We start from the raw sequence: 13,580 nt of genomic DNA, 5'->3' as shown, positions 1-13,580 counted from the left end.
AATATAAATATTTTTATTTTATTTAAAAAGCATTAGTCTAAACTGTTATAATCTTCATAATTATACTAAATGACTATATAATATTCCATCAAATAGAAATATACACTATAATTAGTACCCCATTTTTCCTCTCCCAGCTAGTACCCAAAGTATGGTAGGTAGGTGCTTAAAAAAAATTTAAGTGAATAAATAGTTCACTTTATAACCTTCCTCAAGTATATTATACTAAATGTAATGTCTTTTTTCTATAATTCAGAATCAATTTTCTGAACCCCAATTACCTTAAATACTATAGTTTTTGAATGTAGGCTAAACACAGATAAACTAGATGATTTGAGTCTAACTAACCATCAGGGCCTTGGGCAAAATTAGAAATTTACTGAGTAAGTAATTGATTCATTCATTCAATGAATTTTTCATAAATACTTTTTAAGATGTGACACTATTCTAAGAGCCAGTGACGATACTGATGAAAGCTAGCCTCTGCCTTCAAAGAGTTTCTTGTTTAGTTTTATTTTTCCACATCTCTTTCTATTCTTTTATTCCACCTCTAGCCATCTTTTCTCCTACCACCCTTCCAGATCCCAAGTGCCTGCCTTCACCCTGTGCAAAGTTTTTCTTTTTTTAAAAAATAAGTTTATTCATATTTTATTTATTTATTTTTGGCTGCATTGGGTCTTCGTTGCTGCATGCGGGCTTTCTCTAGTTGCGGAGAGCCGGGGGCTACTCTTCGTTGTGGTGCGTGGCTTCTTATTGAGGTGGTTTCTCTTGTTGCAGAGCACAGGCTCTAGGCGCGCAGGCTTCAGCAGTTGTGGCACGTGGGCTCAGTAGTTGTGGTGCACGGACTTAGTTGTTCTGCAGCATGTGGGATCTTCCCAGACCAGGGCTCGAACCCGTGTCCCCTGCATTGGCAGGCAGATTCTTAACCACTGCGCCACCAGGGAAGCCCCCAAAGTTTTTCTACCAGTTTCTCCTGAAAGCCCCATGCATAGAAGTGACTCCTACTTTGTCGTTCCTTTCCCCATCTCCTTGAAAACTGGCACTCCTTCAGCATCAGTATTCTATGGACATTTTGAAAGGAAAGAAATCTTATTTGTATATCACATTTAACAGTAGGTTTGCTTTCTTTTAAAAAAGGTTTAACCCACCCAAGCCAACTCGACTTTTATTTTCTTTTTGCATATTGTATCTACTACAATATGCTCCTTGCTTTTTTTTCACTTGAATTGTGAAATTTTTTTTTAAGGTTTATTTATTTATTTTTTTGGCTGCATCGGGTCTTAGTTGCAACACGCGGGATCTTCGCTGAGGCGTGCAGGATCTTTCGTTGTAGTGCGCAGGCTCTTCATTGCAGCGTGCGGGCTTCTCTCTAGTTGTGGCGTGTGGGTTTTCTCTTCTCTAGTTGTGGCACGCAGGCTCCAGGGTGCGTGGACTCCGTAGTTGTGGTGCGTGGGTTCCAGAGTGTGTGGGTTCTGTAGTTTGTGGCATGCGGGCTCTCTAGTTGAGGCACGTGAGCTCAGTAGTTGTAGCGCGTGGACTTAGTTGCCCCACAGCATGTGGGATCTTAGTTCGCTAACCAGGGATTGAACCCGCATCCCCTGCATTGGAAGGTGGATTCTTTACCACTGGACCACCAGGGAAATCCCCCAACTTGACTTTTTAAAAGTAAGTTTTTAGTAACCCAAATTGATGGACTGTGTGGGGCAAATTTCTTAAGCGAGGGGGCACTTTTATGTCTTCTAGTCTACTCTGGAACCACTTCCCCTCTCAATATCTATTCCCGAGCAAAAGCCAACAACAAAAAAATCAAAACACAGCTGTGTAATTTGACGGTTCCCTTTTGAAAGATTAACAATTTATATTAAAAAAATTAAGATAGGAATAATAGACCTTTAAAGGGGAAGAGATCTTTTCATTAGTGATAGTCTTATCCTTTATTTTATAGCCAAAGAAACTGAAGCACAGAAGATGGCTTACTTAAGGAGACCCAGCTAGTTAGCGGTAGAGCCTGGGCAAGAACTCAAGTCCCTTAAACCAGTATTCTTTATATTTGGAGATGCTGTTTCTAATAAATGATGTTCAGTTAATACTGACCCTGGGCACACTTAAAACATCTCCTTTCAGTAAGTTATTTTGTGTCACTTGTTACTCATAATCTTTACTTGGTGAATATATGCCAAATTCTTATTAAGAGATCTGGTAAATTAACATTTCACTGTGTTTATACAGAAAACAGCCAATAAAAACAAATCAAAATGAAAAAAAAAACTACTTACACATTACTGAAAGTCTCTCTCTGAAAATGATGCCAGATCTCAATTTGTGAATTCTGCAAGCCTTGGAGTTTGAGAAATACTGTATTAAAAAGAATAAGAATTAAGCTTAAATTAATTCCAATCAAATATTTCCCCCTAAGATGCCTGTGGATACTTAAAAGTCCTGTTAACAATGATAATTTTCAAACAAAATGGTTGCATATATTGTTTTCATGTGGTTAAAGAGTCAACAAGTAATTTTCATATACCAGCTCTTCCAGAGAACATGTTTCAGTCCAGAATAGATACATACTTTAAAAAAAAAAAAGCAAATAAGGGGGACAAAGAGAGAAAACAAAAAAATAAGTAAGGGCACAAAAGACTAAATGTGTACAGGAACAAGGAGAAAGAAAAGCATGCCTATTTCTTAGGCATTATGTATAGTATCTCATTCCTAGAAGAAAAATATAAGCACAGAAACCACAGCTTTAACCAATACTGAATATCTACTAATAACGGGGAAATAGCAACAACAGCAGACACCAGATTTACCTAACTTGGTTGGTCCTTGGTGTGTGTCTGGGAAGTAGGAGAGGAGTGGGGAAAGGGCCAAAATCATTTGAGTCAAGATATGATTAAAGTGTCTTAGAATGGAATGGAGAGTGAAAAGAATGAATGAGAAGTAACATAAGTACAATCTTGTTACATTTTAGATTGCTAAAAATGGTCAAAATAGATATATATGTTTTAAAAACTAGGATACCACTCCACCTCAGATTCACTGAGTATTTTCAGTCAGTAAATATGGAGTGGTACATATATTTTTCAAATATTTCTAAAATCTTATTGCTGACAGGCAGCAAAGAAACAATATAAACATTGACCTGCTGAAACATTTTTTAAATTCACCATCAGATTATCACAAAAATGTTCTAGCTGAAATACTGTACGTACGTAAAAACACTTGCAAATTTTGAAAACTACAGCTCCTATTTTATTGATAGAATATCAGGCTTGTTTTGATGCAATTATTAATTGTGAATGTAGTATATAAACAATTCCAAATAAATTTTCTGCTACATTGAGTTTCTTAATATAGTACGAACATTTTGTTTTTGACCATGACTCTATGCTCCACTAAACTTAATATTTGTTTGTTACTCAATAAACAAAGCAATGGGGCTTCCCTGGTGGCGCAGTGGTTAAGAATCTGCCTGCCAATGCAGGAGACACAGGTTCGAGCCCTGGTCCGGGAAGATCCCACATGCTGCCGAGCAACTAAGCCACAACTGCTGAGCCTACACTCTAGAGCCCGCGAGCCACAACTACTGAGCCCGCGAGCCATGACTACTGAAGCCCGCGTGCCTAGAGCCCATGCTCCACAACAAGAGAAGCCACCGCAATGAGAAGCCCGAGCACTGCAATAAAGAGTAGCTCTAGAGAAAGCCCACACACAGCAACGAAGACCCAATGCAGCCAAAAATAAATAAATAAAATAAATAAATTTATTAAAAAAATAAAGCATTTTGTTCAATGTTGAAAGTTTTAGATTTACAGCAGCATTCACAATATGAAATGTTTCCTCTACGACAGTATGAACTTCCAAAACCTTTACTTTGATTCCATGAATTGTATGAAAAAACTGACCCATTATTAGAATTAACTGATTTCCCAGTACACAGAAGATGAGATTGATATAAAACTGGCACCACTTAAGTGTTTACAAAGTTCTTCTGTTAATGGAGACAACACATCACAGCTACTGCTTCACTTTCCATACATGCATAAGAAAACTTGCAATAAAAGATGTGTAAAATCTATTTAGTAGAGCATCCTTTGATGTAAATGGAAAGTCATGCTCCTCAAAGTGATATGTCAATGTGCTTCCTGCAGCTACATATGTTAAATTATCTTTCAGCACAGACCCCTTTAAATTGTTATTATTTTTAATTGAACTTTTTATTTTGAAATAATTGTAGATTCACATTCAGTTGAAAAAAATAATAGAGATCTGGTATACTTTTTACCCAGTTTCTCCCAATTGTAACATCTTGCAAAATTATAGTACAATCACAGTAGGGATATTGACATTGATGCAATTCCCCTATCTTATTTTGTTTTCCCCAATTTTACTTGTATTCATTTGTGTATATGTGTTTGTGTGTGTGTGTGTGTACTTAGTTCTATACAATTTTATTACGTGTCGCTTCATGTACTTATCACCAAAGTCAGGATACAGAACAGTTCCATCACAAGGATCCTTAGTGTTGACCTTTTATTTTTTATTTAATTATTTATTTAAAATATTTATTTATTTGGCTGTGCCGGGTCTTAGTTGTGGCATGCGGGATCTTTGTTGCCGCATGCAGGATCTTCACTGCGGCATGCGGGATCTTTTTCAGTTGCAGCACGCAGGATCTAGTTCCCTGACCAGGAATCGAACCGGGGCCCCCTATATTGGGAGTGCAGAGTCTTAACCACTGGACCACCAGGGAAGTCCCAGTGTTGACCTTTTATAAGTACGCCCACTTCCCTCCTGTCCTCCCCCCACTGTCCCTAATCCCTGTGGAGTGGTATATTTTTACCAGAGAGCACATAGGGCCAATGAAAGGAAAAGACAACGTCTCTAAAAGCAATACCCCCTTACAACATAGGTGCAGAAACACACCAGAGAAAAAAGCATACACGTGTGGAAAGACTTGTTGGTCACATTCACTCAGCCATCTGGAACATTACATTTGAATATGATTATACAAACATAAATGCACAGACATACGTATGCACGCAAAGATAGGGACAGAGAGTGATCATCTACTAAATCACAATAAAAATCAATCCCCTTGGTTCTGAGATAAATTTTCCTATCATGAAAAAATTCCAGACTGGAATCAAGTGGACAACATAAAATAATGCTACAGAACAACTACAGTGGGGATTCCTAGATGTATAAGAAAATAAAAATGAGTCTTTTACTGTGTTCAGAGGTAAACCTGCCCCTCCCCCAGAAGTTAGGTTTGAACTAAGGTAGCAGGGACTTCCCCAGTGGTCCAGTGGTTAAGACTCTGAGCTTCCAATGCAGAGGGAGCAGTTTCGATCCCTGGTCGGGGAACTAAGATCCCACATGCTGTGTGGCGTGGCCACCGGAAAAAAAAAAAAATCCAAAAAACCTGTAAAACTGATGTTTTAAAAAATAAAGAAAATAAAATAGCTGGTATTCCCTCGAGAATATGGATCTGGTGTAGAAAGAACAGGAACAGACTGGAAATAACTGAAGGTTAATATGCAGATACCTCTTGTCTCTCCAGACAGACTATAAACAATTCAAAGGCAGGAACCCTGTCTTTTATTTCTTTTGATTCCTCACATAAATTATAGGAGTTATAAATACATGGTAGGTGTATAAATATTTATTAAATGAATGAGGTCAGCACAGTAGGAAAAACATGTGAAAGTTAAGACACCACAGAATCATAGGATTGTAGAGCTAGGAGGCTCCTTGGAGATTTAGTTTCAATCCTTTTTATAAATGAAGAAATTGAGGCATAAACATTAAACAGCTTGCCTAAGACCAAATACATCAATTTATGACTCAACTCTCATGGCTTTTAATTTGGAGTTCTTCTATACCATACTTCAATTCAAGAATGAAAGAGAAGAAAGTAATTCCTTGGGGAGCCCTGCGTGTTAATTCGTGAATGTGGGCTTTGATGGACAAAAAAAGTTAATAGGTAAGTGGGAGAAGTTGAACTGGCTGAAGAGAGTGGGGCAATTGGCAAGTAAGAAAAAGAATGAATGACTAAAAATCAGAGAAAAGAGTAAAACAGAAAATGAAAGAAGTTGAACAAAGAGATATGGCAAGAAAAGTAATAAAAAAAGACGAGTAAAAAAAATAGTGCAGAAATGGGATGGAGAAAAGTGAGAAATGGTTAGAGAGTTATGGGGAAATTGTATCTGGATAATTTTTTTTAATTAATTAATTTATTTTAGGCTGCGTTAGGTCTTCATTGCTGCACGAGGGTTTTCTCTAGTTGTGGCGAGTGGGGGCTACTCTTCGTTGCAGTGTGTGGGCTTCTCTTTGCGGTGGCTTCTCTTGTTGTGGAGCATGGGTTCTAGGCACGCGGGCTTCAGCAGTTGTGGCTTGCGGGCTCAGTAGTTGTGGCTCACAGGCTCTAGAGCGCAGGCTTAGTAGTTGTGGCACACGGGCTTAGTTGCTCCGCAGCATGTGGGATCTTCCCAAACCAGGGCTCGAACCTGTGTCCCCTGCATTGGCAGGCAGATTCTTAACCACTGCGCCACCAGGGAAGCCCTGGAGAATTTTTAATGCTATTTACATTCTTTTTAAATAAAGAAACTATTAGATTTATCATTCCTATAAACAATTCCCTATAAACAACTACCAGTCTCATACTGAAAATCTGTTCATATTCAATACTATATAAGAAATGCAAATATATGATGCTTACCAGTCTAGAGTGAGAGGGAAGTCTGGTTTTAAATTTTGTCTCTTGCACCATCCTTTTTTTTTTTTTTTTACTTAATTTCACATATGAATACCACTCCCACATCGCGAAGTTCTTGCCTCCTCTTTGAATTATCATAAACATCTTTTTTAATGTGTTGATAGGAGTTAACTTTTTTTTTAGTATTTATTTATTTTTATTTATTTATTTGGCTGCATTGGGTCTTAGTTGTGGCATGTGGGACCGTTGTTGCAGCACACAGGTTTCTCTCTAGTTGTGGCGCACGGGCTCCAGAGTGCACAGGCTCAGCAGTTGCGGCGTGCAGGCCCTCTAGTTGTGGCACTCGGGCTCCAGAGTGTGTGGGCTTAGTTGCCCCACGGCATGTGGGATCCTAGTTCCCTGACCAGCGATTGAACCCACGCCCCCTTCTTTGGAAGGTGGATTCTTAACCACTGGACCACCAGGGAAGTCCCCTGAATCATCATAAACATTTGTTAGCTGGTATCTAAAATGAATTGTTGCCACCAATGGGATGTTCCCAAAAGCTTCTCTTAAACATAAAATATCTGGTTTTTCTTCTCCATTACATGGTTACTAGAAATAATACTCACTGGGGTGATTAAAAATATATTTTCAGAAGACAAGTAATCTAAAATTCAGCTATATTAACATATAATACAAATGAGATTCATTGATTAAAAATATCACCTTTCTTGAAAAGTAGATATCAAGATTTATAGTTCTCTCATTTGGTTAATGTTGAACATTTCACTTTCTTAACTATTTCATTTCACCACCTATTTAAATATAGTACTTTAAGCCTTTTAAAGGCTTAAAATCCACTTTTCCCCACAAACTGTAACAAGTAACATATTTATTTGTTAATAAGCACCTGAAAAGAACTTTGAGAATTAATTAATACTTGAAAACAACTTTGAGACATCTGTTATTCTCCCACTTAATAGTGACTGATACAATTTTTTAATCTGTAGGATTTACTAGATGATCAAAGACTACAAACAAATAGTTCATACACAAGAAAACCCAAATACTTGGAAGAATTGATAGCCTTGCAAATAATTATAGAAGTTAAACTTCAAGGTTTTACATCATGTCCAGTAAATTAACAAATATGAAAAAAAACATTAAACCCTATGCTGTAGTGCCGTAAAGAAATAAGCACACTTAAAAACTGTCAGTGGGGGACTTTCCTGGTGGTCCAGTGATTAAGACACCTCGCTCCCAATGCAGGGGGCCCGGGTGGTCAGGAAACTAGATCCCGCACGCTGCAACTAAGAGTCTGCATGCTGCAACTAAACGATTCCGCATGCCGCAACTAAAAGATCCCGTGTGCCCCAACTAAACATCTCACGTGCTGCAACTAAGACCTGGAACAGCCAAATAAATAAATAAACATTTAAAAAAATTGTTGGGACCTCCCTGGTGGTCCAGTGGGTAAGACTCTGTGCTTCCAGTGCAGCGGGCCCGAGTTCGATCCCTGGTCAGGAAACTAGATCCCACATGCATGCCACAACTGCGAGTTTGCATGCCGCAACTAAGAAGTCTGCATGCCGCAAATAAGAAGTCCGCATGCCGCAACTAAGATCCCGCATGCCGCAATGAAGGTCCCACATGCCGCAACTAAGACCTGGTGCAGCCAAAATAAATAAATAAATAAATAAATACTTAACAAAAAAATTGTTAATGGCACTGTGAATTAGAAGAATTTTCTGAAAAGTAATCCATCAGTACTTAAAACTAATTGTACTATTATTAACTAATTCTATTTTGGTGAAACATCTCAAGAAAATATATATATTTTTTAGTCAAACTGTTGGTCTAGATTATTTATAACCATACCTCCTTAAAGATTCATAGAAGTTTTAGAGTAAAAAAGGTAGAAAGGTAAATATGACTTGCCCAAAATAGTACAGTTCTTCACTAGCTGAGCAGGGCCTAAAACTCCTTACCCCAGGTCTCTTGCTACTACATACAATGTAGACTATTCCACAGAAGCCTGAAACAATGATCCAGATTTGACAAAGATAAAGCAGATCAGGTTGGTGAGGCTAGATGACACATTGCTCCTTCTAAACATTCTGATGGCCAGGACCAGCCCCAGATACACTTCTATTCTTTAAACTCCCTTAACCTTCTTTCAGCAACCAAACCAAACTTCAGGACCTTCTCTTTCTTCTTATTCCCTGGAAAATTTTTAGTTCCACTAACTGCTGCTCACTTTCAAATTTATATCACCAACCATGACTCTCTATTGAGATCCAAAATGCCTGCATGATATCTCTACCTGCACATCTAATAGCCAAAACAGAACTATTTCTCTGGCATATCTCCTCCTTTAGACCTAAACCTACTTCTCTGCCCACACACATACTTATACTCTATAAATTCAGCAGGAAAGGCATAAATTTGAACCTGGGACTTTGCCTGTACATATTATCAGTCAAGGTAGTTGACAGTCTCAAGTGAATATGGGCTCCAGAAAAGAAAAAAATAAACACTGCAGGAATAAAAAGAGGGGTGAAAGAAAAAAAAAGGCCAAGAACGGAACAACCTATCCCAGAGGAAACAGAATTTTTGGTCCAGACCAAACATATTTCTTAAATAAGCATGACAAACATCTTCAGGAAACTAAAGTAGGATATTAGGAAAATAAGGAATGATGAAGAACCAACAACAGATATTGGGTATTAAAAATAAAATAACTGAAATTCTAAGTCAGATAGGTTAAATAACAAAATGAATATAAATATAGTTGAATATATTTGATATGAGGGAAAAAATGTATATAGTTGAAAATAAAATCAATGAGTAGATGATCAGAATGAGATATTAAGAAGGCATAAAGCAATTGAAAATATATATTATAAAAGTTTAAAAATATGGAGGCTTAAAAGAATAAGAAGACAACCCACAGACAAAGGAAATATTTGCAAAAGATGTATCTGATATAGGACTGTTATCCAAAATATATAAAGAACACTTGAAACTTGACAGTAAGAAAATTAACCACCCAATTAAAAAATGGGCAAAAGACCTGAACAGATACCTCACTAAAGAAGATATACAGATGGCAAGTAAGCATATGAAAAGATGCTCCACATCATATATCATTAGGGAAATGCAAAGTAAAATAACAATGAGAAATCACCACACTCCTATTAGAATGGCCCAAATCCAGGACACTGACAACACCAAATAATGGCAAGAATCTGGGGTGGCAGGAACTCTCACTCATTGCTGGTGGGAATGCAAGATGAATCATATAGTCACTGTGGGAGACAGTTTGGCAGTTTCTTGCAAAACTAAGCATACTCTTACCATATGACCCATCAATCACACTTCCTAGTATTTACCCAAATGAGTTGGAAACACGTCCACACAAAAATCTGCACACGATGTTTACAACAGCTTTATTCATAACTGCTACACTTGAAAAGAACTAAAATGTTCTTCAGTAGGTGAATGGATAAATTAACTATGGTACATCCAGACAATGGAATATTATTCAGTTCTATGATGAAACGAGCTATCAAGCCATGAAAAGACATGGAAGAACTTTACATGCATATTACCAAGTGAAAAAAGCCAATCTAAAAGGCTTTATACTATATAATTTCAACTATATGACATTCTGGAAAAGACAAAACTATGAAAAAAGTAAAAAGATCAGCAGTTGCCAGCAAGTTAGGAAGAAGGGATAAACAGTCTAAGCTCAGAGGATTTTTAAGGCAGTGAAACTATTCTGTATGATACTACAATGGCAGATATATGTTATTATACATTTGTCAAAAACCACAGAATGTACAACACAAAGAAGGAACCCTAATATAAACTATGGACTTTGGTGATAATGATGTGTCAGTGTAGGTTCATGGATTCTAACAAATGTACCACTCTGGTGTGGGATGTTGACAGTGGAGGAAGCTGTGTTTGTGTGGTGGCAGCAGTATATGGAAACTCTCTGTAATTTCTGCTCAATTTTGCTGTGAATCTAAAACTGCTCTAAAAAATAAAGTGTATTTGAAAGGAAAAAAAACAGAAGAATTAGTTCTGAACACATATGGAGGCTAGGAAAAACAGAGCCAATATCTAAATAATAGGGCTTTCAGAAGGTGAGAAAAAAACAGAGATGAGGAAATACTTGAGAAATAATGACCAATAATTTCCAAGAATTAAAGATATAAGATGTCAGTTTGGCATAACAGATAAGAAAAAAATACCTAGACACCTTATAAGGAACTCTTAGAACATCTCAAAGAGAAAATTCTAAAAATTCCCAGAAAGAAAAAGTAGTTCACCTACCAAAAAAAAAAATCTGACTCCAGACTTCCAATTAGTAAGATAATGGAGTAATATTTTTTAAGTGTAAAAAATGAAGTTTAATATATGGTTAAACTATTATTTAAATACAAGGATGAAATAAGGATATTCTTAGGAATATAAGTACTCAGATGGCTTGCCAAGAAAGCAGCTAAACAAACAAAAACTCAAACTATTGGTCTAAAGGTTAAAAATCTAGGGGACTCGATAAGATATGGCAAGAAAGGGTGCGTAAATAACTTAAAGGTTCACTATTGCTAATTAAACAATGGAAGTGGGGGGAGGGAATGAAGGAGGAAAAAGAAGAAGAAAAAAAAAAGTAAAGTATACCCATAATAATCCTGAGTATTAAAAGACTAGAGAATGCTAACATTGTAGGGGCAGAGAGGAGGGAGAGCCTACTAAGATACATGCCTTATTCAGGAGGAAGATATAATCAATAAGCTTAAAAATTTATAAATATAAATAAGAATCTAAATAAAGGGTAACCACTAGAAGAATAAAAATAGAATACATAATTTTCAAACTGGCACAAAAAAATTATTTATCCTCAGAAATTGGAAAAGAGAAAGAAAGGGAAAAAAATTAGTGTAAATAGAAAACACAGAATAAGACGGCAGGAATAAGTCCTAATATAATAGTAAGAGACATACTTAAAAAACTCTTAGAAAGCACTCTTGGAGGTAACATGCCAGTCTTCTTACTGATCCTTGAACAAACGAGGCATGTTCCAGCCTCAGGGCCTTTTTATCCTTGCTGCTCTCTCTGCCTGGAATAGCCTTCTCGGATGCCAGCTGAGCCAGCTGCATCTTCAGGTCCTTCCTTCTAAAAAGTCACCTTCTCCGTGAGGCTTTCCATGACCACCCTATTTTAAAATTTCAACAATTTCCCACACCCAGTACTTCATATTTGCTCTTTCCTTGCTTTAATTTTCCCACCTTATTACTTTTCACTATCTAACATGCTACATATTATACATATTCATTTCATTTATTATCTCTCTCTCTTTCCTCAAGATTAGTAAGTTCAAAAAGGGTAGGAATTTGTCCATTTTAGTCACTGCTATATAACCAGCACCTAGAACAGTGCCTGAAGAGTAGTATGTGGTCAATTTGTTGAATGAATGAATAGACAAATCAAGGTGTCTATAAGTAAAGGAATCATTTTAAAATGTGGCAGATACCATGATTTGAATATCATGTAACAGTCAGAAGCAACGATAATAGATGTAAACATAGCAACATAGATAATTTTTTTAAATGTAGTGTTGAATTAAAATAGTATAAAACAGAAAGGAATCTAAAGCAAAATATCATTTATATAAATTAAAAATATACAGCCAAAACAGCACTATAGTTTTGAAAAATATATCCAGGATGACATGCTAAGTAAACATATTAAAGTAGATATCTATGGGGGAAAGGGAATGGGAGTGAAGATGGAGGGTAAAAGAAGATAAAATAAAATTAAAGCAGGCCCCCACACAGGCCAATGACGAAAGTGAACCATGAAATCAGAAATATGATTAAATCAATTCTCTATACCTGAGGCGCCCTCACTCCACTTGCTCCCAAAGAGAGCTATTGAGCCACTGGTTTCAGCAAAACTCAAATCACTGTGACCTCGAGAAGACACATTTCAGTAAAGTGTTAGTAAGAAGAAAGCCCAACTGGAATGAGCTGAGGAGAGAATGGGGGGTGAGGAAGTATACATAACCCTTTGCAGGAGTTTCGATGTAGAGGGGAGCAGGGAGATGGAGTGGTAACTTGAGAAGACATGGAATCAACAGAGGACTTTTTTAAATAAATAAACAAAATTAAAGGGGGGGTATGCCAAGGGCAATCATCCAGCAGAGACGGAAAATGAGGATGAAGAAAAGAAAGATAACTGTAAAAGCCTTGAGAAAGTATGAGAGGATGGGATCCAAAACATAGAGGACCAGATCACAGAGACAAGGATTTATCTCTTATTAAGCTTTCCATAATAATATGTGTAACAATGATTTTTCTGAATATGCAGGCTTTGGTGATGTGGGTTCTTAACTTTTTTGGGGTAATGAACCTCTTTGAGAATCTGATTAATGCTATGGGTCTTCTCTCCCTTAAAATACACATACAGATATTCAGATAGAACTTTACATATAACTTTAGGGGGGTCACTGAGCCATGCTCCCCAAGCTAATCCATACACAAGTCTGTTTGGGGTTTTTTGGTCTGTTTTTACTTTTTAATTAACGTATAACATACATATAGAAAAGTACAACTCTAGGAAAGTAAACACTATACCACCATTACAAATACCTCTCAGGTCAAGAAATAGAACAGTACCAGTAACTGGAAGTCCCCAATCCCCCTTCAACCTTCCCCAAAAGAATCACTATCTTGAACTAGTTTTGTCTGTTTCTGAACTTTATATATATAAATGGAACGTGGAAGGATTCTTACAGTATGTGTATGGTCCAGTTTTTTTCACTCTACAATATGTTTTTGAGATTCAGTCATACTCGTATGTGTAGCAGTTTGTT

General features: G+C 36.9%; 1 protein-coding gene across 5 annotated transcripts in view; it reads right to left on the bottom strand.

Annotated features, from left to right (window-relative positions):
* The window catches only part of DENND4A (DENN domain containing 4A), a 134,207-nt gene that overhangs the window by 102,567 nt on the left and 18,060 nt on the right, over positions 1-13,580 (bottom strand). For 4 of the 5 annotated variants that reach the window (XM_061180166.1, XM_061180165.1, XM_061180169.1 and 1 more), the window contains exon 2: positions 2,277-2,355. The exons of the other annotated variant lie outside the window; for it this stretch is intronic. The gene's annotated coding sequence lies outside the window, so the exon portion shown is untranslated. The remainder of the gene's footprint in view (positions 1-2,276; positions 2,356-13,580) is intronic. 5 annotated transcript variants of the gene reach the window in all.

This window comes from Eubalaena glacialis, chromosome 2 (assembly GCF_028564815.1).
Source record: "Eubalaena glacialis isolate mEubGla1 chromosome 2, mEubGla1.1.hap2.+ XY, whole genome shotgun sequence".
Taxonomy (NCBI): domain Eukaryota; kingdom Metazoa; phylum Chordata; class Mammalia; order Artiodactyla; family Balaenidae; genus Eubalaena; species Eubalaena glacialis.
Note: the sequence above shows the minus strand (reverse complement) of the source record. Positions and strands in the feature narration are given on the sequence as shown.